At 38.4% G+C, this 26,245-nt stretch overlaps 1 long non-coding RNA gene across 1 annotated transcript in view; it reads left to right on the top strand.

Annotated features, from left to right (window-relative positions):
• The first annotated feature begins 2,701 nt into the window (after nt 1-2,701).
• Nucleotides 2,702-26,245, top strand: part of LOC121073448 — a 40,652-nt gene continuing 17,108 nt past the window's right edge. The window contains exons 1-3 of the long non-coding RNA XR_005821722.1: nt 2,702-2,779; nt 3,443-3,530; nt 10,011-10,276. This is a non-coding gene — a long non-coding RNA (uncharacterized LOC121073448). The remainder of the gene's footprint in view (nt 2,780-3,442; nt 3,531-10,010; nt 10,277-26,245) is intronic.

Here is a 26,245-nt window from a genome sequence, read left to right on the forward strand (position 1 = left end):
ATATCTGTTTTTATTCTTATCCAGGACTCGTTGCTTGATGATGTGGAGTAAGTGCTTCACGCTGCTTGAAGCAAGCAGCAAAATTATCCTACGCCTCACCCCTCACACACAGGAAGAAAAAATAGACCTGTAATCCAGCAGAAACTTATAATGTCACACACAGTTGTATCACCTGCTCTAGGAAACAACATGGGCCTTTCATTTAATATTGGAATAAGGTTACTGAAAGCAAAAGCAACTATAAAACTGCCACCTGTTACATGTGTTGCACTGAATGCAGTAATCAACTCAGTGACCCTGCCAAGGAGTTGTAGATTTGCAGAAAGGAAAAATTTAAACTTAATATTGCTTGATACAAGTGAATTGCATTGTGGATTGGTGTTTTTTTGTTAGCACTGAAGGTTGAACTCATCCTATTTGTTGATTAAAAGGTAAGAGTAAAGACAAGGTAGTTTTGCTGAACTGGAACATGTGGCTTTCCTGATATGGCAGGTTAATTTGTAGTTATAATATAACCACGGTGATACAGCACGGAAAGTTATTCCTTAGCATCATAGCCAGGGAGGTTAAGAAATGGCTGCAAACTGAACAGGCAAGGTAGATAGAATAACTTGTGAAAAGCATATATAAGGAAGTTTTTATTTAGAACTTAACTCAGGGTGATATTTTGGGAGATCACGGCACATTGTGTTTTTTTTTTTTTTTTTGTGATTAATTTGGTTAGGAACAAAGAAATGTGCTTTTAGATTTCTCTGTCTGTTTATATAATCTAGGAATGTAGTAACTTCAGAATGATTGCTTAGAATGAAATGGATATAAGAAAAGGAAGGGTTACCTAGACTGCAACTAATTTGACGTGTACCGTGTCATTAGCTATGAAATAAAGTTTTCCATGACACTTTCTATCTTTCCTTTTGGAGGAAGTTAGTTATTTTTAAAGATGATAAACACCAATCTGATTTTCTTACAGTGTTTTTTTTAAACCAAGTGGCTTTAAGTATTTATAAAATACATCTGGAAGAACCAGTTTAGAAAACATATAAACCTTTCCAGAATTTATTCTAAGCACCAATTTAATTTAATTTAACAAAATAGAAAACTGAATACAAGCTGTCTGTATCACTAATCCTGTTTGTGAAATTTTCTTAACAAACCCTGAAACGTGTATTATAATCCCTTTAAATTTGATTTCTGTTTTAAAGGCATTCTATGCAATCAATAGAAAAGCTGGCATTCACTTCAAGTAAAAACTTTAGCAGGTTCTTGAAATCATAATTTCTTACATTTTAAAATACAGCAAAAATGTTTCTACTGATGTCTGTGGAGCAACACTCACTGGGGTCATTGGCCAGTTGAATCAGTCTGCAAAAAATCAACCCCTAGAATAACATTTCATTACTATTCTATTTCAATAAAACCCTTTATGAGGCTACAAGATCCATACAGATGGTACTAATTATGTCTCGTTCTTTTTAAGATTTTTTTTTCTTCTAGATTTATTTGTCCACATATCAGCAAAACACAGAACACTGTTATATATAATGTCTGCTCATTTAAGCATAAAATCATCTTAGAACAAGTAATTCTTTAATTATTGCATACGCTATATCACTGGTAATGCAATTTAGGGAAAAAAAAAGTTAAGCAAGCAGCAGCTAGTTATTAATAAATCACAGGGTCTTGTGTCACATACACCCTGGTACAGAACAAGTGCCCAGTGACACTACTTAAAAGCTGCTTGGGAACACAGAAAGCAGCTAACCTTTCTATGCCGTGTGTGTGTGCTTATTTTCAAGGATTGAACGCGTTTGGAGTAAAGCAAGAGCTCTGTTGTTGGCTGAACAGAGAACTGGGCGCATTGGCTGCTAACAGTGGTGGTAAATCTGGGGATTAAAATTCGTCTTCTGATGTAAGAGAGAAATCAGTAACTGTCATAATCAGCGACAGTTAATTACAAGTTAAAAGCTATGGTGGCTCTTAAGCATGTAAAGAGTAGTGTGAGCAGGAAGGGACAATATCACCCAAATGTATGACCTTTTTCCCCACCTGTCACAGCTGGTGGCTTGGTGCTTTCTCCTGTGAAGAGGAACTGCCCCAAGAGCAGATGGACAGGAGGGAAATTAAGTTAACCTGAAGAGAAGTCACTGTCACCAGCTAAGCACTGGTTTGCCTGCCACAGCAGGCTCTTTGTGTCCCCGCGGGATTTCTGGACATTACTAAGGCTTTACTGGCATGGTCTCACAAAGCACACAACAAGAAGGTCCTACGTGCAGGTCTTTGAAGAGATCTCCATGGTAAGGTAACCTTTGAATATCTGCTCTGTGGCTTTTCTGATTATCCTGTGACTACACAGGACTTGGATGGAAGCAACATTCACTGGAACAGGCTGCCCAGAGAGGCTGTGGATGCCCCATCCCTGGAGGTGTTCAGGACCAGGTTAGATGAGGCCCTGAGCAAGCTGTTCTAGTGGGTGGCATCTCTGCCCATGACAGGGGGTTGGAACCCCATGGTCTTTGAGGTCCCTTCCAACCCAAACCATTCCTTGATTCTATGATCTTAGTCTTGTACAGGAGTTACTGAGTGCTTCATTCAATTGTGCGTGTTCTGTTTATATTTCCTATACATCTCATATTTTATATGCTTTCTAGAGATGTGTAATATATGTAGAATTTGTAATTATTTTATAATTTGCTCTTATTTCTCACTATCCAGCTCTATTTTAACTGGACATACATTAATTTTGGTCATGTCGAGTCTGTTTTGCCTGAGACAGTAACTGGTAAGTGATTTCCTTGTCTTTATCTCAACCCACAGCTTATTTTATCCCTCTGTCCTGCTGACAGCTGACCTGCCAGCCAAGCTCAACTCACCATGGTTGAGTAGTGATTGTGGAGCACATCCAGCTTATAGAAAGTGTGTTGCTGAGAACAAAAAATAAAAAAAAATAAAAGAAAATAATAAAAAAAAGCCTACAGTTTTCCAGAAGTAGGGTGGATATTGTTAACACATTATATCAGTGCTTTCAAAGCCTGACTAAAGTAATTCTGATGTTTATGGAGTTAGCGTTAAGTGGTTTGGTGTCTAATGCTGTGAAATAACCCTATAGATGAGCAATAAGAGCACATCCATACTGAATGCAAGGGCTTGAATGTGGACTTTTCAGTTTGGTCGTGCACACTGAAATCAAAGGTGGTCAGAGAGATGCAACAAACTGGTCTGGGAAACAAACATCACTAGTGCTGTGTTCCTTTGCAACAGTCTCGCACAGGTCACGATGCAAAAGATTTGACGGGTTATTTGCCAAACTAAATGATCTAAGATTTCAAATGGTCTTGGTATAAAATTGGAGAGCGGTACTTGTCATAATAGGGCTATGGAATTAAATATGAATGCAGCGTATGGCAATCAATTAGTAGCAGTGACAAAAATACTATTTCCTCAGTTACAGTGAGAGTGGATGATGCAGCAAAGCAGAAGTAGAAGGCTGATGCGAGAGTAGGAGAAGGGAAAAAATAACTTCTTTGGCGAAGGTAGGGAAGATGTCACATGAAATGTTTAGAAAAGAGGATGATTTTTATGTGCTTGCTCAACTATAAGAAGTGATGTTAAAAAAGCTGGTCTTGTTTAAAAATCTTATTGATGTGAATTTGAAACTGGTTTGATAGCCTCTCTTTAACTGGCAGGATGTAGATTGCTGCTTCATGGGAAATGGAGTGCAATTAGTAACTTTACACAGCTGCAGACAGTAGTCAGCAGTAACTTTGGAGCATTTCTGATTTCAGCTACATGTGAAACAATATTGTAATGTGTAATAGCCTTGCTGGTACAAAATTCCCCATAGGTCTGTCTCCACACAATAACTGCTTTTTACAGTCAATGCTGTTTCTCTCACATCATCTTTGGCAAGGACCACTTGGGGTTTTCCCTTGCACTGGAGTCTGGGGAATGGTTTGTTTCCTTGGAGCATCTGGAAATTTCATCTGAAAAACTCTTTATGTCAGGGCCTTGGGACCTGACAATGCCTTTGATCTCCTGGTTTTCTGTAGCACGACAGCTTTTTTAGCTCTTGGTCTTTTTGTGGGCCTCGGGTGTGTCTCCCCACAATGATTTGCAGAGCATTTTTGACCCTTTGTAGGTAGGTTAAAGGCACATCCTACAAACCGTTCTGGACTGAATGTCTGTTAAATGATTTCAAGTGGATCCTGTGACTGATAGCCCAGAGAGTCCCAACCAGCCCTGCTTTCCTAAACTTTGAGGAGCATTCAGAATGAGACTTAACAAAATATAAATATTCATATCAATATCTTGGCAAAAAATAAAAATAATTTAAAAATCTAGAACAAACCAAAACTATTGTTCTCTTCTGTCACAGAAAGAAAACATTCTTACAACCATCTGCAGTCATAAACTTTCAGTTTCACTTGTATTAATATGCCCACAGATGTGATGTATGTAAATGAAGTAAATATTGATTTATAAACTTTTCAGAGTTTTCATTATATGGAGAAGCCATTATGCAGTTAATATGTGCTAAAAATGATAATTTACTTAATCTGCAGATTATTTTGAGTTGAGCAGAGACAACAAGCAATCTAAGATCCTGCCCACTTGTTGCTTTCTTTACATATCTCACTAAGTAAGGTTCACGGTTTGGAGCCCAGGGATGTTCATGGTTTGACTGATACCTACAGTTTCTTTTTACCTTGTCTGATTGACGGTGTTAGACAACATGAGATGCAATGGTTTGTATTGACCAACTCTGAGATAGCTACCCTAATGTCTTCACTTTAGACTTCCCCCCGTTACCAACTCCCTGTCAATAATATGGCATCTGCTTCCATGAATTTAGTTATTCTTTATCTGATTTATAGTGTATAAAATTGTAAAAACTGCCTCAGCACAGTTGGGGTGCAGTGAACTGAAGATCAAGAACTGGAATGAGGAAGGAAGGCAGGGACTTAGTAAACTGTCTTTATGGAATCAAAACTCTTTTTTGGTTTTGATTCTATAACACAACAACAGCCTCCTTGATAACTTCATAACATACCTCTTTCAACTCTGCTGATTTTATATAATTAATCCGTGTTCTGTATTTTAAATAAACATCTTGCAACTACAGCAACTGGTAGTCTATGAACTATTTTGAAGCAGTTAGGTCAAAGACTGTCTCATCATGTCTAACTCAAGTGCATAGATAGGTTATTTTTGTTAATTTTGGTATTTTCTTCATCGCAAGCTTCATAAAACACTAATTTTGTTTGATATAAGTCCTCAGCCTTTGACTTCAGATGTGGATGAGGGGTAAGTCAGAGGCAGTGAATGTTCTGCAGCCCCATTCTGCATTCTTCTTCCTGTGGGGCGAGTTATTTTAGCCACTGGTGAAGTACTGCTCTTCCGTGTGTGTTTACTTAGTGCTTAATCCAGATTAACAAACTAGACAGCTTTGTGTTTCCTCTTGAAGGAAACTCTAATAGGCTTGGTGGCACAGTGAGAGAGGGGAGATAAATATTTGTAGAGCTAAGTACAGAACACAGGTAATCATGCCAGCACATAGCCCCTAACTATATGACAAGGCTTCAAAGGTGACAAATCCAGGAGGAACTCAAGATTAGCTCAGGAATTTGGAATGCAAAGAATGACCAAAAAAAGCAATTCAGAGAGTATGAGCAAAAAGAGCATAGTTGGGTAGGGTTGTTGAGAACTCGATAGGAAGCACAGCTGTGGACTTACTCAAGGCCTGTTTTATAGGGGGGCACTCAGCAGTGGGGACACTCGGATTCCTTTTGGTGACATAGTGCCATAGGTTGATGATGGGAAGCATAGCCTGATGGTTGTCAAAGTTGATCAATTAAAGAAAATAAATAAACCAAAAAAAAAAAAAAAAAAGAAAAAAGCTTTTTTGAGCAAGGGACCTTTGGGATAAAAAGGATAGGATTTAGTCAAACAAGGGTGGTGGAACAAGAGGCTTCATGTTCCTTTCTATCTCATAGGTATCAGCTCAGCAGTTTGGCAGTTTGTGGTGGAGATATCTCTCTTGCTAGTTCTTTAAATCATTACCAGATATGCTTTCAATTCTAGGTTTATAAAGAAACTGATGTGAGTTTGGGATACTTAACCTTTGCTGATTCTACAATTCTTTTTTCTTTATTTAATCCTCAGGGTTGAATATACTCATGTCAGATGTTGGACTCTGAAAATTACCTGTTAAAATAACGCACCCAATAATTTTAGTTTGTTTTTCTCTAATATACCTTATGTAAAAGACATTTAATGTTAGTAAATTTAATAGTGTACCTTCACAGAAAAGCAAATGGATTGATGGATTATCTAAATTGTGGCAATTGTTTAAAAGGTCATGAATTATAGCATTTAGAGACATACCATTTTATTTGTCTGGGTGCCTTTCATTAACATAGACCAAATATGTTCTGTGTAGCTAGCAAAACTAAAACACTGCATTTAAGAACTTTTAGAAATTATTCAGTAGCTTTGGGTAAATGTGATACAGTGTAAGACTGCATGTGCTGTGGTGTAAGGAGGGTACTTATGGTGGTTCGTGGCAAAGGGAAGCTGCTGCAGTGGCCTTTCCCGAGGGTGTTTTGTTTCTCCGTTTTACCCAGCTATGTCTAAGGGAAGTAGTAAAAGTCCAGATAGATTCTGATGCAGTTCGTTTCAGCATCTTCATGAAGGCAATGATTGTTACTTAACCCAGGTCATTGTATCCATCATCCTGGTCCCTAAAGAACCAATATAACCTGTATTTCTTCTGTATGGAATTTGCGTTTTCTAGTGACTTGCCTTTGTAGCCCACAGATAAATATACTTGAAGCTTAAAAACTCCTTCTCTTACTCTTTTTTTTTTTTATGGTCTCTCACCTGTAAGCAAACAAACATTTATCATGGACAGCACCCACAGAGAATAATATAACATAGCCTTAGATAAAATAACCTGTGTACAAAGTACTGATCTGTTTACTACAGAAGCAGACAATCTAATAAAGTCTATCTTATGTTGAACAACTGGCCAGATTTTTTTTCTTCATTAAGAAGGCGGTAAACACTCTTGTTCCTTTTATCATGTGTTACGGGGTAGTGGTGTGCAATATGAAACATTTCAGTGGAGTTCTTGGAAACCTGCAACTCTAAATAAATGGCTTCTTATCTTCCTCATTTGTAATGCTGCAGCAGTTCTAAAATAATCATATATTTAACAGGCACTTATTGTACTTCTAAATGCAGATATGGAAGCTACTAGCTATGTATTTGATTGATACTGATATTTTTGCAACAACTTTTATGTGAAATAGTAGAGATTATTAAGGAGTTATAAATTTTATTAAAACAGACAAGGGGAAAAAAGGAACTTTGAGGGAATTGCATTTAATTCATATGACAAATATTTACTTTATACTAAAAATGTGTTGTTTGTGGCATAAAAAGTCCACATTTAAGATGTCTTCATCTATTGAAATATTTTTCTTTGAAATATTTACCAAAAAGCTTTCTCAGGTAAATGACAGGCTGTAGGGACGTCACTGACAAATGTTGCATTGCCTCTTTCACGTTTGGTATTCACCAAGGGATCAGCAGCCTTCAGAAGAATTGCTCTTGTAATGCAAGGATAGAATTGTTTTTAACAAATTAAAAATATAGAACAGAGTGGTGTAATAAAAAGTAAAGCAGCACCCAGAGCTTGTCAAATATTCTGCTTTGCTACCCAGAGTCTCACATGGAAAAGAGCACACAAAAGAGAGCCAGCCACTGGTTAGCAATGCGTGTAGTAAAGATTACGGTGATTTGGGATTTCGCTAAATTTTATTTCAGTTCTCCCTTTTTCTTGAATTCTTGGGCTTGTTCTTTATTGGAATAATAAGTTGTTCCAGTTAATAATGTCAGTATTTTTTTTCTACAAGTTTCAGTATCTAGGCCCAATATTTTATGATGTGTATGTGCCTATGTATTACTCTGTGCAAGATTTTATTTTAGAGAGCAGAACAAAAAAAAGAAAAAAAAATTACTTGATTCAAATGACTAATTTATTCTGCTATCAGTATTTCCCAATTAAAAAAATGAAAAAAGAAAAATGGAGCCAGCACTATGACTGCAATATTAAAGGGCTAAATGGAAAGTGTAAACACAAATATGAATTTCCAATACCCAATATAGCATATAATGTGAGAAATTAAAAAGGTGACTGCAAAGAAGCAGTGGTATTGCAAAATGCATGTATTTCGAGGCGAGCGAGATTTGCCAAACTTCTTGATACCCTTAGGCTAAACTAAGTTATGAAGCAAGGATGTCTTTCTGCCCAGAGAATCTCTAAATTATGGGTCTGCATTGTCTGTGGAGCCTGCCTAATGTAAGGGAAGAGGCACTGCCAGAGGATGATTTCAAAAAAGCAATTAGCAGCTTAGCAAATACTTGCCCTGGATCTCTGGATAACCTCCTGGGGAGGTCTGGCTCCCCTGACTAAACAGTGATGCTGACCAGAAGCTTCTCCCGTGGGGACAGTCAACAAAACTGGCTGCCACCAGGGAAATAAGTCTGCATGTGTGCGCCTGCAGGCGTGGGGTCCAGCAGCCCACCAAGTACCACTGTGAAAATGCTGCAGTGCATCTCTCTGCCACGATCACACTTGGCCTTTCTCAAATTAAGGTACCACCTGTGTATCCTTTGCAATATTTGGGGGGTTCTCGAAGAAAGATATAACTTTTTTTTTTTGCCTTCATATTTTAATCAGATTTTCAAAGCTAGTTTTATTACTTTTCATTACATTGTTTTTTCCTCTGCAGTTCCAATTAACAAGGAGAATGGGGATTCCTAAAGTAAAGGATCCAATTTCTTTTTGCCTCTTAGCCATTTAGCTATGCAGACTGAAAGGAATAAGAGTTTGACCAGTTTTCTGTAAGTAAAAAAGAACGATGGACTGCTGCATCATGACAGCAATGCTAATTACAGATAGGGTAGGGAAAGGGGTCTTGTCAAATTAGTCTCAGTTGCATGAATTTTAATTTTTCATTTCTGTAGAGTAGTGTAATGCTGGGAGAGGTGTCCTGCAAGAATATTTGTTTCCATCTGCCACTTGGAAACAAAGCTGAAGCTCTTCAGGAGTGCTTGGGTCGGGACTAATCTCTCAGTGATACTGCAATATTGCTAGGTGGTTTTAATATGTGATTAACAGAATGGAGGATTAGAAAGAACTGTCTTTCATTATCTCTGTTCCCTGTGTATTCCTGCTGTTACATATACATACATGTATATTACACATATACAGGCCTCAGGTCCTGCTAGGGTCTCTACAAAAATGTGATCACAGTCTGTCATCAATGAAAGGTTTAAATACCAAAAACAAATGTAATAAAATAGAAGTCTGTGCTGCACATTAAAATCAGACTAAAATATCCATACTGGTATACATTAAAATTTTTGATTATATGTTATTATTAGAGGTAACATTATAGATTTAATTCTAAAATTATTAAGACAGCAGCAACATAGTACAGACATAGCATCAGTAATTAGCTTTTAGACTTGCTTTTATATATATATATATATATATTCCCTCTTTATATAATTTATGAGGTACATAGATTATTCTGAGGCTCTGGAGGTCTTCTGATCAATGCAGATAGAGCTAGATGGAGCCTTAGGAGGTCAGGTAGTTCAGCCCCCCCCCCCAGCTGGAGCAATTATATCTAAACCATGCCTGACAGTTAATTAGCAAGCCTGTTCTTAAGCCCTCCTGTGATTGAGATTCCACTCTCCCTTGGCAATTGATTTCGATGCTGAACTATCTTGACAGCTAGAAAGATTTCCCTAATGTCTAAACTGAATTTCCCTTGCTGCAGTTTAACCCTTCTTGTCCTATCCTGTGAAGAATAGTTTTGTTCCTTCTCCTTGACAGCAACCTTTTGCATAATCAAAAACTGCTATCACGGAGGGTTCACATCATTTTACAATTAAAAATAAATAAATAAATAAATCCAAGATTCTACATTCTTTTCTTGCAGTTCATGCTTTCATGCTCGCTGATTTTCCTCGTGGTGCTCTCTGAATGAGCCGGCTCCTCTCCCTGATGACACTGGCCTGCTCTGAAGAACTTTGAGTCGTCGTGGCCGTCCTCGCCTGGCGCTGTGCTTGGGGTGGGGATTGCTACAGCCCTGTGCTGAGCTGGGGCACCCACATGGTCTCTGCAGATCCGTGCCTCTACGCCGCATTTCCCTTTGCAGAGCCACTTGCCAGCTTTCTTGGAGCACTTCGATATTATAGATGAAAGGTACTCTGAGAGTTGTTGGAGTTTTTCTCTTACAAAACTATAGGTCTGTAATTTACATCATTTAATGTGACAAGTACAAATCAATCCACACAGCATATATTTTTAAAATGTTCCCGTTTTATTATTTTATATAGTTAGGGCATATTTTAAATCCATTTACTAGGACAAAATGTAGGCAGTTAGACAGCGCCAGTCCTAGCCTCTGATTCTGCCACATGAAAAGGTGTGGTAGGTCAAGTCTGTTTAAGTAGGACCTTGACATGGTGAGGCTGATTGCTTTAATAGCACAGTTTCGGTTTGTGGCTTTTCCTCCTGGGCTCTTTGTTGAGACTTGAGGACCTCTCTTTAGCTGTCTATGGAGCTCAGGTTTTATAATGACCTGCTGCAAGCTCACGGAGGGCAGTGGCAATGCATTTCAGTGAGGCTTTTGAGCCCCATCCATTGCTAATTCACTAAATCAGCTCTGGCACATTTGTTTCATTTGGAATTGAGCAATCCTTGCACAGAGCAGGCAAAGAAGCAAATAAGTAGCCCTGACATTTTGCTTCTGACATCTTCAGAGATTTCTTAGGATGAAAAAGTAGATTAAAACCATCTCAGGCCAAAGTGAGGGCTGTCTTTATCACAGCATTTATTTACAATACCTGTTTTTCCAGCTTTGTTATCTATTGTGCTAGCAGGAGGAGTATTCAGACTGTGACCATTAGAGCCCAAACTTCTGATGAGTTGTTCTCAGAAGCTTGTTGTAAACACAGACTGAAGCAGCTGGCCTCAGTGAGCAGGCCACAAGAAGGCAGAATTTTTATGAGAGATGTAGGTTGCTAACGGCTGTGGTGTTTGCATTTTCCAGAGTGATGCAGCTCTTCAAAGAGGTCAGTCAGCATCTGAGGAGTCAGTGTCAGCTAAAGTTCCTCTCAACATCACTAAAGCCTCTGCTGGCAGTTGTAGACTTTTTTGTATATGTGACCTAGTTAGACAAATGGACACAGGGAAGGCAGGGAAGAAGAGAGGAAAGGGAAAATAGCAAAAAATCCTATTCCTCGGTGAAATAACAGGGTAAAGCATTGTTTCACTATACAAGTAAATAAATATATCCTAAAAAAACATATAAAAAAACCAAGCTTTTTTATTTTAAATAGATCGCAGGATATCCTGCTTTATTCATGCATCCAACATGTATTAATAACAAATACATGAATATATTTTAACCTCAGGACTTTCCAGTCTATCCTTACACATGTACATTTTCAACACCTCAGCATAATTAAGCAACCCGATCACATAATGTGTAGTGTTGGGAAAAGTATGAGAGGGCATATGGTACTTGTCTCCAGGAGCAGAGCTCTCCATTGCTTTTGTTGTTCTGTATCACCATCTTAATGCTTTTTTAATGGAGTTTTCAGAGGGTGAGCGCTGTCAGCCCATTGTCGGCGCCGCTCTGCATAGAGGAATAAGCAGTACATGCTCTGCGGAAACAGGGTAGAAAATTAAAGAAGGATATCATTTAGGTATGGCAGCAAGTTTGCTGATGAAGCGATGGTGCTTTCTGTTCTCAGGCATGACTTCTGACAGTTTAGCAGTGATGTAGGCTGAAATTATTTTTCATTATGTTCATACCAGTCGGGTGGCTTGCAGTGAGGAAATACTTTGGACAAAGTGGTTCCAGAAAAATAGTGAATTAGTTTATAAATAACTGAAATCACTGCATAACTCATGAATCATTTCGATGATCCCTCTCATTTCTCTTTATATTTTCTCACTAGGTTTTCTCTGATAGGAAAATCAGCGCTGATTTCTGAGGCCTCAAGTGCTGTAGAATATTTCACAGGAAGGCCTTATGGAACAAATCTGTTTTTAAATGAAATAATACATCTGTTTTATTTAGTTCCCTGTCCAGCAGATCACTTAAGCTGTTGACTTCTGTTTGACAAGTCACATATTTAAAGTTCTGCTCAAACTAGTGTGTCTTGCTGGAGTGGTGCCGTATTTGGATGAATAGATCTTTGATAAATGAACTGCTGCTTTGTTGTGGGGTTTTCATTGCTTTTCTTTCTATTGTCTCTTGTGTAATAAATCTGCTTGCAATTTTTATTTATTTATTGCTTCCCGAGTGTCATGCCCCTATGTTCATAACAGGGTCTAACAAAATTTTAAAAGCATTTCACATTGCTCATATAGTAGATATAGGCATGTGAAAGATGGGTTTACAGACGCAGGTAGAGGTGAGAATTTCAGGGCACAGCTGTCTCACCAAGAACAATAAGTGATTACGTTTGATTACAAAGTGAAGAGGCATGAGAGAGCGAATGGATTGCTTTTAATGGCTCCAAGTGATATTTCTGAATGACACTTTAGAATAAGTCACTGCACAAGCTAGCTTTGGTAGCAGAAAATCACAGGTTTATTAAACAAGCCCAACACACATACAGACAGACATATCCATAATTCTAATGCAAGTTGTGACTGGAGAATATAGGAAGACCCCATTGCTGTTGAGTGATAAGTCTGACATGTAATTCACTTGTTTGGGCCATTGTCTGTAGCTGAGATGGCTTTAATCTGAATGTAAAAATGTCTGTCTCAAAGTGCCATCAACTTCACTGCAAGTTGTTGCTGCTGTGTGGCAGAGCAAGAGAGAAGAATATAATTAATTAAAATTTGGATTAGAAGATGAAGCAATGTAAAAGCATTAAACAGGGCTTTATTTACAGACTGTACATCAACTACACAGACAAAACAGGTTTAACCAACGCTAGAATAAATTTATCTGTTCTGAATTTAGCTGTTTAAATGAATTTATCTGTTCTTTTAAAATTATTTAGGACATTATCTACCCGAGATCTGTATAAAAGCATATTGCTCTTATACTAATGAACAGATGGAAATTCCGTGGCTAGGCACCTGCCCCCGCAAAGGAGAGCGGATAGAGGGGAGACAGTAAGTGAAGCAGTGCTGCAGAGCATAGATAACAAACTATTCTGTATATTCCCTGCAGACAGGAGAGGAAGTGGTGGATTGAAATTGCAACAGGAGGGCTTGGCTTTAGGGAAATTCAAACGATGGGGATAGTAACGCACATGTGTGGGCTGATTAGAGACAGCAGAGGGGATGGAGTGTCTTCAGGCAGGGACCTAGATGAGGTGGTCTCAAGACCAGCTTTCTGTCCTTCTAGTGACAGCTCTGGGACGGAATTCCTCGGGTCAGAACTGCTGCAGGACCTATACAGAGAGCATGCAAGTACGTGCACACGTGTATGAATGTAAGCATAGGTGGGATAGAGTTGAGTTTTAGAAATTAAATTGCATTTATTTGTTTCATAGTATTAAGTTTATGGACTTATATGTTTCTACTATTTACTTGTGTTTATAGTTACATTAAGTAGAGGAGTCTACCCTTCTCCCCCAGAAGACCCCTCTCTCAACAACAAAAAGCTTCTACCATAACTTCAGTGCTACATGAAGCTTTAGAAATGCTGCTGGGTTAAGGTTTGGAGACTCTTTGCATATGTATGTAGCTCAAATGTGTCATGAGAACAGGCACAGCAATGTGGAAGGCCCCACAGATGTGTTTCAGAGATATCATGGAGTCATGTGGTTGATGCATAAACATGTTCTATGTTTCCTCTCCCATTGATTTTGGTTTCTGTATCGTTTGAAGTACGTAGGCATGTCTTTCCAATGACATCACATATGCTTTCTGCAAGGAAAAAGAAAATGTGGAAGTTACTTCAGCGAGAAGAAATCTCTGTGAGGGATATTTTTGTTGATACCTCCTACATTTATGGAAAGGCTATGGGACCAATTCCTAAACTTGACAAGTCTCCAGTTTGTTTTCTGTGATTGTTTGGTCTCACCTAACCTAATTATCATCTAACAGCTGGCCCTGGCAAGTACCTCAGGCCTGTTCAATAATCAATAGAAAAGAAGAGACTCCTCCAGAGGATGGCTTATATCATCCTAAGGTAATTAGCTAAAATTGGTGGGCTGAATCACCTCTGGTGATATTTATCCCTTTCCATCAAATACAGCAAGAGTCCAGATGACTGGCTTAAACTGGTGATTAAAGAGATGAATCCTGCTCTCAGGTGATGTTACAAGAGGTCTGTTTCCTATAGTGTCTAATTTCCCAGCCTTGTGGAAAATCAGCTTTCCTGTAGCTCAGCAATGGGTAACAGTGGCCTTTCCTATAAGCTTTTTTCAGATGCAGTCCTCCAGTCCCAGCTCTGGGTACTGCCAGTTTCTGCTCAGTCCTTCCAGCTTGCTGTGAGTTGGCATCCACTGGAGCCCTGCAATCAGTGCCCAGTGTCATTGCAGCTGCTCCCAGACATTCAGGGGTGGTGAAAAAGGAGGACACAATGTTCCAGCTCCAATCCTGACATGCCTAAGGTAGGGATGGAAAATAAGTAACACCACAGGGCTCCACAGTTGCATCTGCTCCCCCATATTAGTCCCAAACGCTATAATAAACATTATTTTGCATGGCAGTAAGTTAGAGCATAACTTCACATCTTCACTCAGTCACTCCTCCACTGCTTCTGGTGATCTGATTTGCTTCTGTATTCCTCCTCTTGGACTCTCTTTCCCTTCCCATGAGTTGCACGTGGGAGTCCTTTCCTAGTGTAGCTTTTGGATCAAACTGACCTTCTTCCCAAATACTGTAGGTGAATGTATCACTTTTAATTGTAGCCATGCAAAAGTTAGTTGCTCATTCTAAACCAGCATTCCCTGATAATCAGCAGATGTATCACCAGAGGACATTCAACTTGTCTAAGTCATAGTCTTACCTACTGGGCACATCAGCCCATCACCTGTAGGGCAAACCTGTGTTTTGGTTGAATGCTTCTTAAATGGCTAAGACAGTAAGAGGCTTAATGGCTTAAACGGTAAGAGTACACATAAGTGTACTGGGGGATAGTAAGGAAGTGGTATGGAAAGAACTTTTGTTCCCTGTATCTTATGCTTTCTGTTCTCTTCAGTGCAGTTCCTAAAAAACACGTGCAAGAGCTCAGTTTTCACATTTCACTATTCATGAGAATTATGTTGGAAGGGTATTTTTTCTGTCCACAATAGGTCGTCCAGTAGAATATCATTAATTGCCCTCAATGACCTACTGTAAATGTAGTGGCCCAAAGCTGCACTGCCAAAGGTGAACACCAGTTGTATATCTGCTAGACCATATTTCCATGGTTTGTTCAGGTAATTTTCAACACAGATGAGGAATCAAATACTCTCAAATGAGTTTTTCTCATTCTGGGTTTTCTTGCAGATTTTAAAAGCTGGACATGCACATAAAAGTCAGCCACACAGTCCCTGTGGTATATTTTTATCATCAAATATTACCATGTACCACAGCAGTCTGTTCTTACTAGTGTATATTGATGTTTCTGAATTTACCTGGACTGAAATCATAGTCAGATTTCTAAATGCATTCTGTTTCCATGTGCATTACATTATAAATCAGTTTCATTTTATTCTTGATGTTATCCTGCTGCAAAATATAGAGAAGACACTCAATAAATGAAATTACACCTGTCTGATTCTGAAAATCTAAGTAATACTAAAGGCCTTCAGCTGAAATAAATATATTTCTGTTTGTTAGAAAGGTTTTTCAAGTCCTCTTCCCCCCATAAATTCTGACTTTATTATTTTAGCACAGATAATACTCTCGAAATATGATTGCAAGGAAATCCATAAGACTAGTATGACAAACCCTGTGTACTTCATGAAATTATTTTTTTTTCAGCAAGAACAAATGCACAGCATAGTGCATGTCATCCAAACGGCAAGAGGAAGGAATTGTGTTTCATCAAGTGAAAATCTACCATCAGCAAGCTTGTCTATTTCTTAGTGGCATCATTGGGCTTTGTAAATTTGGACTTGGGGGATCATAAAACCCCAATCTGTGTACTGTGAATTTTCTAGAGAACAGAGCAGCATTTGAATTCTGAATAGTCTCATCAGTATGTGTAATAATATATCAGTTCGTAATGTTTAAGTGACTTGGTAAGAAATCTGAGGAGGAGGACTAGCTACTAAACTTGTCAGAAATATGTTCCAAGTAAATACCAGGAGAGGAGAAATAAAGATTGCATTGGTATTTTTCCACAGCAGCTGCATAGTGAGTTCTATCAGATTTACAACTTTCTTTTGTAATATCGAAGCAAAACTGTTAATCATATAAAGGTAGGATATTAAGTAAGTTGCACACGGAAGCATTTTCTGAGTAGTTTGCACTTTGTGTGCACGTTCAGTGACATACTTCACTGTTCTGGTTCTTTTTCACTGAATATTGTGTGGAAGTCGATTTACATTTATTCCACATGGCTCATCATGTGTATGCGAGTATATTAAGACTGTTGTAAATTGAGTGTTCTCCCATTGCAGAGGCTAAAATTGCCTTCTACTTGAATGTTCTTCAACAGTCTGATTATGTGAAACTTTTTTTTTGAGGCAAATATTTCTGTAAATTCTTAAATACAATTTGTTAAAAATCTTACTTTTAAAATCTTACAGATAAAAACTAATTTTGTCTCAATATAGGAAGAAAAAAGTCAGAGAGCCATATAATCTCCTCACATTTCAGCTAACTAAATCTCCTTGAGAATTGATGCCAGTGCTCTGGGATGCTGAGTATGAAAGAAACAACCAAAATTGCATAATACTTGTTTGCATATTTCATATTTAAACAGAAGTAACTTTTCTGCTGAGAGAAAACTAATTTAAGCTAGAAATGAAGGTCCTGTGTTATTTTGTTTTTCACTTATCAATTCTCAGTGCAAAATTAGGCTGTGCCCAGGATGGGTAATTTAGCCATGAAAATGTCCTCAGTTGGATGTTGTAAAGGAGTTCTTGTCATAATTTGGTTATATTTTCTAGACTGTGGAGTTATCCCAAACTAATTCCCATTGAAACTAGAGTGTCTTGTTTGGAAGAACATCCAATTTACATGTAAATTTTTCAATTAGGGTCTACTGTAACTTGTAATGTTACAGTATATCTTCTAGCCCTTTAATTGATTTTTTTTCCCCCTCAATATTCTTGGTTTCTGGACGCCTGGGTTACACTGAGAAAACAGAACATCGGTCTGGTGTTTCAACCACAGTCTAACCAAGTAAGTAGCAATATAATCTTACTGTAATCTCTGTTCTGTTCTTCAAGGACCACGGTCATCCCTTTGGAAAACTGTTGCACTGGAGAGTTATGGTCAACCAACCACCTTTTAGGGCTTCCAAGTTATTTTTTTTTAATTATTATTTTTCACAGATTGACATGCACAGTGTGGGCTGCACCAGGCTTATATGGCAATTCCAATTGATCAGGATGGCTGATTTTCCTGTCACATTCAGGTGTTGTGGGGCCACGTCTTCACGCTACAGATGTAGTAAAGCAGCTGGTCCTGCTCCTCCACACAGCCAGGAGGAGGAGGACAGGGGCAGGTAGGCTGTTAAAGATGATGACTGCAGTGTAGCATCTGCCTTTGAGGAATTTGAGACTTGTCACTTGTTTCTTCTATCCATAATGCTTGAATTTCCATATTTCCCTTTCACTTACTCAGGATCGGTGTCTTAATTCACCTGAATGGATGAGACCGGACTGCTATGCTTTTCGCAATAAGTAGAGAGCCAAAGGAAGCAATCGTTTAATACTGTGTGAGACAATCATATGCATTTCTTTTGTTGTGTATTGTTTTCCCTTAGTAAAGGGAAGAAATCCAAAACAAAAGAGTAGTTTATTAATTCTACAATTTGAAGTCTGTTTTGTTTTACATTTCTTCCATTGTCTGTGCCTCCACCACAGAAGTGATAACCTCAGAACACCGAGAACAATATCTGTGTGTTAATTAGGTACCGTAAAATTATAGTATTGTTCCCTGCTCCATCCAGCTCCCTCTGTGATGGGGTTTTCAAGTGCTGTAGATGGTTTTTGTGACACAGACACCTTAACTGAAAAGACTAAATTCCTATTTTCTTTTTAAAGATGAGATTCGAAAAATACTGATGTGTATCCTACAGCAAAAACTAGTTTCTTTATAAAATGGAGAAGTTCCACTGAGAGATGAAGAAATTCCTTAGTAGTGCAGTATTTCTGGCATCTCTGCTGAGTAATCTTGCATCTTTTTTTAGTCTCTGGAAACACAGAAATTGGTGGCAGAAAGGATACCCAGGCAAAGCCATAACTGAAGCTAGGCGCAATTCATTACTCGTTGAGGCTGTCTCATGAGGAATTCTGTGTTGTCAGAGGTGGTAAACTGTGCCTGGCTTCTTGATTAATATTCTGCATCTTTTTTGGCACTAGCTAATTATTCCCAGTGTTGACCATGGAGTCAGAATGTGAGGATCACTTAACTTATAAAGTTCCAAATGAATAGTTGTTGAGTCCAAATCTGAGATTTTGAGGAGCAGTGATAGAATTAGCTATAAAAATGCATAAATGTTAAGTAACAAATGAAGAGGAAAAATGAGAGGCATGAGATAATGTTAGCAATTTTGCTTGAGGTTTACTGGTAAAATGTGATAAACCTAAAAATTGTATATTTCTGATCAGCTCATTTTCCATCTCTTACACAGTTGGACTACAGATATTTGGTAGTGGTTACTGTCTCTGGGTAGTGTATCTTCTCTTTAGCTAACGTTTTGAGTAGTATATTGTGATTCTTAAGGCCTTTCTAAAAAATGTGATTATCAAAATTGGCCATTTTTCCTCCCTGCTGTTCATTTATGGACTCCTTGTACTGAAAGCCTCCTGTGAAGTTTATTGTGATTTCAATAGGTTTGGTATTAAAATCACCAGCATTTGTGTGTTCAGGGTTAAGATCAAAATACACAGAGCAAGTTAACCACAAGCAATAGTAAATACATGTTATAAAGCTGTAAAGAAAAAACACACTGAAAGTGTGTTGATGTTTGAGTAGATATGGGAAGACTCCATCCTGGCTCTGATTAATTATAGCAAAATTACCCAATTGCCAATTCATGCCAATATAATACCTATTCTCTCTTGAGATAAGTTTTTTATTGGCTATTCTGCTAGTTTGAGGAAATTGGAAAGTCATTGGGTAAGTTAGATTCAAGCTTGATGGCATTTGAAAGTGTGCTTCTAAAATAAAATCTTTCATTTTGGGAAAAAACACAAAACACACACAAGAACAAGAACAAAAACAGAAACAAAAAACCTTCCTGGTTTGCTTTCCCAATCTCTGTCTTTTTCAAGACAAACCAAGTGCTTTGAATATATCATTTATATATTTATTTAGTTTTAAATTTACAGAGAGCATCATCATGACTGTAAGCTGGATTTGGTAACTGTTTACAAACCTTGATTTATACGTACTCCTCATTTCAAGAAAGTTGCTGAAATAGCTGTTCCAGGATGCAGAGAAGTGCTACATTGACAGAAAATCACAAATCTCACATGGACAATGAACAGAAAAAAAATCCTGAAAAAAAATAAAATTCTTATTGAAATATTACAAGAAAGATATGCCTGCACAAGAGAGGCATGGTAAAATGAGGCTTTTAGCTCTTAGAAACACACTCTGAATTTTTTTTTGACTTCCGTTTTTCAGTTTAATAGCTGTATGACATGTAGTTGACACATCTCTCCCGGAATATAGGATGATCTCCCATCTTTATTTTCTGGGAAATCATAGAATGGTTGAGGTTGTCAGGGACCTCTGGAGGTCTTCTGATCCTGCCTCCCTGCTCCAGCAGGGACACCCAGAGCAGTGTCTCTAGCGAAATTATATTTAAGACAAATGCAAAGGTATCTAAATCTGTGTAATTCTGTACAAAGAAGGAATGAAAAAAAGCCCTACAAAATCCCTTCTATTAAATATTGCTTATTGTGCATTATTCTCTTTAAGCATGCAGCAGGTTTCTTTTCCCATGGGCAGACTTCACAGCAGCTCTGATGGAGACAGAGCAATGTGTGTTGTTTGTAGGAAGCTCGGAAGTGGTCTGAACACAGTTTGGATAAGAGGTGTCAATGGGGCTGCATCCACACACAGTGTTTCTGAATTTGGCTATTTGTTCCTGTGTCTGTGTTTCTAGATGCCATTGTTAGGTTTGGCTAGATCACCTCCAGGTCTGAGCGTTTCTGCGCCCCGTGAATTGCCTTGCTTCCCATGCTATTTTCCCTCATCACCTAGTATGAACAGGCAAAGCCCAGTGGTAAATCCATGAACATACTTAAAGAAATAGCAGGTATCTTCTGGCTGCATTGTTATTTTCAGTTCTGTAATGTTAACTTAATATTGCCTACATAGTAGTGCTTTTTCACAGCAGAAACGGGTATAGAGGAAGGCTTTGTGTTTTTCTTTTTGTTTGCCTTTTTTTTTTTTTTTTCATTCACTGAATCATAGGGAATAATTGCTGAATCACTGAATAATAGCAATAGCTGTGGTAGCTGCAGGCCAGAAGTGAGGCCAGTTGTGCAGCAGGAGATAACGTCTGCCATTAGACCAACTTTGGAGTGATACGTGGTAGTTGGAGGTTCTGGAGATGAAAATTCTTCGAGGAAAATGCTCCATTTGTTGCTGAAGCTTAGGAAGTGGATGCCTCATTAAATCTATCTTCTCTTCCTTAGACTCTGTAGTCTCTATTTCAAATGGTACTTCACAATATCTACTGGGGTAGATTGGTGTTCTTACAGTCATGGCAATCAATGTAAAATTTCTCACTCAGTAGAATCAGTGGTATTATCTGAGCTGAAATAGTTTTTGATGGGAGTTCAGATAACACCATGTGTTGTATAAATTCCTTTTTGAAATTGTACCTAGCAAGTGTTTTTCATGTATGTATAGGGTCTACCAAGTTTGTTCTGTACTTTTTTTAAAGGTTCTTAAGATCTTTCATTTGTAGCCTGGGAAAGAAAGAGATTACGTTTTCTTTTTTTTAATTTTTTTTTCTATTTAGGAAAAAATAAAAGTTGAGTAAACAACATATGTAATTACTCTGTAGGGAAATACTGCTTAATTAAAACACAAAGTCATTCTATTAGCATACACACCTGCTGCTCATATGGTTCATTTCTTCCAGAAATAACCAAATTACTGTATAGAGGTTGTTCTATAGTTCAACTACCTAGAATGTGTGCTCCAGCGCTCTGCATCATCCTCTTGCTGGTGATTCATTGTTGGCTTGAAAATAGTCACACTGTATGCAGATAGAGATCTACTGGAACTCGGATACCAGCTGTGAAAGAATACAGCTTATCTTGGCTGTTTAAGGCCAAAATACAAAAAATAACCCTGCCAACCTATATAGATTTCATAGATGCTATCTGTGGGGGAAACAAACAAAAAAGCCTACATACAAATTGCTCTTCAGATTAGACGCAAAAGAGTATCTACTTCCCTCGTGCTCTGTGCCAAACATGGAAAAGGGTAAGAATCAGTTTGTGCAAAAAGTTTAAAAATGCTTTGAAAAGCTGTGGCTGCTGCATAGGACTAGGGTTTTATATTAATTAGGGGCCTTGCAATGTATTTTGATTTATTTTAACTATAATTATATATCAGAAAAAAATACTACTGGAAAATTTGCTGATGTCCCAGTGTGCCTTTCCAGTGTATGTGCGTGGAGCACTGATCTGAAAATGAATTAGACTTATAAAGGAATTGAAATAATATCACCCACTCTTGTGATTTTATTTTTATTTTTTTTCTTTTCACAATTATAAAGTAAATGCAATATAATTTAAAGGGAACAAATGAGTAGAGAGTGAAGTTTTCATTTCTTCCAAGTTCTGTAGGGTTGGGTGTATTGGCTTTAACTGAATCTGTCTCCTCTGAAGAGCCTTAAATAATGTAAGAGATGGGACGAGTACAGAGTGATCCTTTCCCAGCTTCAGAAATGTAGAGGTCTCTGGAGCTGGCAGTTGAATTCAGTGCTAGGTGTAACAGTTGCCAGTAAACCCATCCTCCTTCAGTTTGGTGCATAATCTTTCTGCAGAAAGTTTTGCTCCTTGTTTATCACTTTATCGTCTTTCTGGACAGCTTTCTGTACTGAGGTGCATTAAGTATTGTAAGGAGTTTGACTTTGCTGCTTCCTACATCACTATAAAAGAGAGGAAAAAAACAAACAACAACTGTATGTGTAAGATTCTGTTTTGGTGAATACTGCTGATACACCTCTAGGACTGTGAACCTACCAGTATGCCAGTGTCGCCCTTGAAACTTGTATTATCAAAGTTTATATCCTTTCTATCACATCCCACATTTACTAAATGGATCTCCATCTAGTTATGGCTGCAGTCGTGTGACAGCCAGCTATGAAGAGTTAATTGTTTGCCTCCTGAATGTGGTTTATTTAATACAGGTATGTCTCAGACCTCCTGGGGAAATCTATTCTAAGTAATGTAAAAGTGCCTTCTGTCCCAGCCACAGGACACCTTCCTTTCCTAATCACCTGAGGATACAGGTTAATGTGTCCTTGCTTTTTAAAGCTCTACATACCTTTGGTCTGGATACTTCAGATATTGTTTCTGTCCTGGTGCCCTGCTAGAATAGCTGAAACCGGGTGGTAAGTTCAAAATTTCCTTTTTAATACTGGGCATAGTGACAGAGCCATCTCTGTGGAGGGTGTGTGTCTCTGGGATCCAGTGTCTCCCAGGGCTCAGGCAAAAGCACAGACCTGAGCTTTTGAAGTGTTGCAGATTATGATTTTTTTTCACTTTATGTGGTGTTTAAGAGTATGTGGGATAAAAGAATAGTGCTGGCATTGCAGTTGTCTCATTGTGGAGCATGCTTTTTGCCATTGGGATTTAAGCGAATGCCAGAGTGTGTGCAGATGTCTGTAGTTGTGCAGTGTAGATGGAGACATAAGGAATCAGTCCAGGAGCTTGTGAATGTGTATTTAAATCAATTAATGTCAGGACATTGCATAAGCTCTAAGAAAAGCTGTTTCAGGTTAGATTTTCTTCATAAGCAGCATGCTAATTATTATTCACACTAAGGGAGGAGAGAAAGTTTTTTAAAAAATAGTTCTTTTACAGAAGTTGTTAATTGTTAATAACCTTATTTAATTACCAGCCCATGGATTTCTGACTTCTACAAAACAAGATTCGGAGACTTGAGTCGTGCTTTACATGACTCCATACCACAGCAAGTATGAACACAATCTCCCTTTTGATTTATCAGCACCCTCTTCACCCATTTTTAAGAGACCTTTCTTTTTGGCTCTGCACTTGTATGAGAGGTGCAGTAATCGGGAACTGCAGCATGAATTTTGGGTAGCTCTCTCCAGTTACTTAATGCATGTGTTCAACCCCCTTGTGTTAGGTACCACTGAACTCCACAGCCCTGTGAAGTATGAACAGGTCTCTGGTCCTTCTTCCTCCCTTCCCCACAGCTCCTGAGTTACACTGTAGTGATGAAGCCAAAATCTTTAGGGAAGGCACTTCGAAGATCAGGAGATTGGGCTTCCTTTGGAATTAAGACAAAGTTTTCAAGTATGCTGCAAAAATAGATCAGAGCCTCTGAAAACTTGTCTGGAAATCATGCCGAATTTATCCTTACTGCTGCTTCCTCATTCAGAAAAAGGCAATAGAAAGGTGTGGCAGGTAAATACGACAGCGGGGATATATTCTTTTTTATTCAGAATGCTTGCAGCTAGCAGATGATTCAGATCCCCCACTTTCCTTTTGGATGTACAAATGGACAGGTGCCTTGCTCCTCAAACATCTTCTCCCTTCCCCTTAGTCTGGTTAGATGATATGTATAACTAAGCTTACAGTTACTGGAAAAAACATTTAACAGAAGTCTTCCTTTCATGCAGAGGAATATCTAAGTTCAGGTTTTTCAGGCTTTTAGGTGCACAAGCAAGGTAAATTTTATGAGTCGTACAGAATGCTTTCAATTCTCTTTCCAAAGGTTGAGGCATGTCGTTGTTCATTGTTATGTGATATTAATGAGGGCAGAAGGTTACTAGAGAAAGAGTATGAGTGAAATAAAATTTATAATGCGAATTTGGAGTGTTCAAACACTGAAAACAGGATCAGGAACAAAAATGGTCAAAGGAGAGGGGCAGGGAGTAATCTGATTTAATAGGAAGAGAATAGCTCCATTCAACTTTTTAATGGGCTACTCATGGACAGACTTCAGCCAAGGATGATGCTGTACTGCTAAAGTGGAAGGTGTCAGAAAAAGCTCCAACTTGTTCCTGTACACCTATGCATGAGTTCTTCTGTACTTTCCATTCTTTTCTAATGGACCTTGTGCTGAATCTTGCAGGCCTGAATAGAGTTTGGAAATCCAGAATGGATCTGTGTTGTGCTCTCAGGTTATTCCTGAATTACATCACAATTCCTCAGGCTTCCTACTGTTCAGTGGGACTGATGAACAGATGTCCGTGGTGCCTAACATCTCCTTGCTGAAGCTGTCACACATAGATAATGTCAACGGTAAGCATGCAGGCACGCTGCTGATATAACACAACGTATCTGGGTAGTAGTCAGGCTGACATCTCCGTGTTTGCCAAGTAGCCAAGTCCTCCATTTATCCAGTAGAAAAATTGGAATTATTTAAAATTATTTTAAATTATTTAGAATTATTTAAAATTGTAAGTTATGCTACACCCTATAATTTTCTTTCTTGCCTACAGTTTTTCATCGTAAGTGCTTTAATAAGCAACTTTATAGCCTGGATTGTGATCAGCAGAGGCCCTCTTCCTTTGAGGAACCCCACATACAACTAACTGAAGGCTTCTCAGGAGGCAGGAGGAATGATCTTGTGCTGCAGGTGTGGAAACAACTGCTCGGATGTCCTCACACAGGTAGGGGAACATAGTCTAGCTTTCAGTATGCAGAAGTAAGGCGTGCAGCCTTAGCACTTAGACTGCCTCGGTAATCTTAAAAGGGAGAGACCAATTGACTTCCAGTGGGTAGTTCATCCTACTTCTCTTAGGCATTTTGGAATGTAATTAAGTGACCTTTGGAAGTGTATTTCCTTCATTATCTTTTGAGGGAGCTTTGATGATTAGCTTGGAGTAGATGCCTAGCTCTTACATGGCAGTGTTCAGTGAAATTAAATAAGCCCTTAAGCTCTCTGTAACTGAGCTCTATGTCTGTAAGATAAAGGGTGTGCTTCAGAGACTGTTCATTAATTTTCCTGAGGTTCTCAGGTGTTGTGATCATGGCAGCATACAAAAATATTGCATTTCAGGTCGGGTAACTTGAATATGTGTGGTGAAATTGTTGCTTGTGATGCATACGCCAGCAAGGAAATAAGCAGCAGGTATGTTTATTGTATTCTGTCAAAACATGACAACAGAATTGGGTAGGAGATCAGAAACTGTTTATCACACAAGATATATGTGATTATCATATATTACCAATTAGTTCCATGCACCATGATACATGTTAAATAGTTCTGTTAAATGTCTGTTGATTTTGTGGATGCCACTAAGTTGGGCTCATTTTGTTGATATTACTACTGCATAGTGATGACTCTGTCAAAGGAGGAAATATGAAAAAAGAGAATAAAATGGCAAAAAGTGGAGGCATGGATTGTTGCTACCAGGTCGTACCAGAGGGAGGAAGGAGACATTTGCTATACAAACACCAAGGATTGTTGCACAGAAAAATTTCCAAGCAGTAACTCTCACCATGCAAAGGCAAGGGCCAAAGGGCCTTGAGAGCTGGGATGCTCTGTCTGAGGCAGTGCAGGGTGCCTGTGCCAACGTGCAGAACCTGCCGAGCCAAGAGGATGATTCTGGTTTTGTCTGTCCTATGTCCTCTAAACAAATATTTTCCTCTACGAAGAGTAGGCTGAGTCACCAATATGGAATTTTACCCAAGAATCCATCCCCAAAACACAAGATATTTGTACTTACTTGGCATTTATTTCCTACTGTGAGTCCTCTCTGGATCATTCTTTGCATTGAGTCTTTGGTCCTCTGCAAACAGGACTTTTCTAAGGTATTCTGATGCATTTCTTTTTAATGTCATAATGACATTATTGTAGAAATGTGAAATA

Source organism: Cygnus olor, chromosome 7 (assembly GCF_009769625.2).
Source record: "Cygnus olor isolate bCygOlo1 chromosome 7, bCygOlo1.pri.v2, whole genome shotgun sequence".
NCBI lineage: Eukaryota > Metazoa > Chordata > Aves > Anseriformes > Anatidae > Cygnus > Cygnus olor.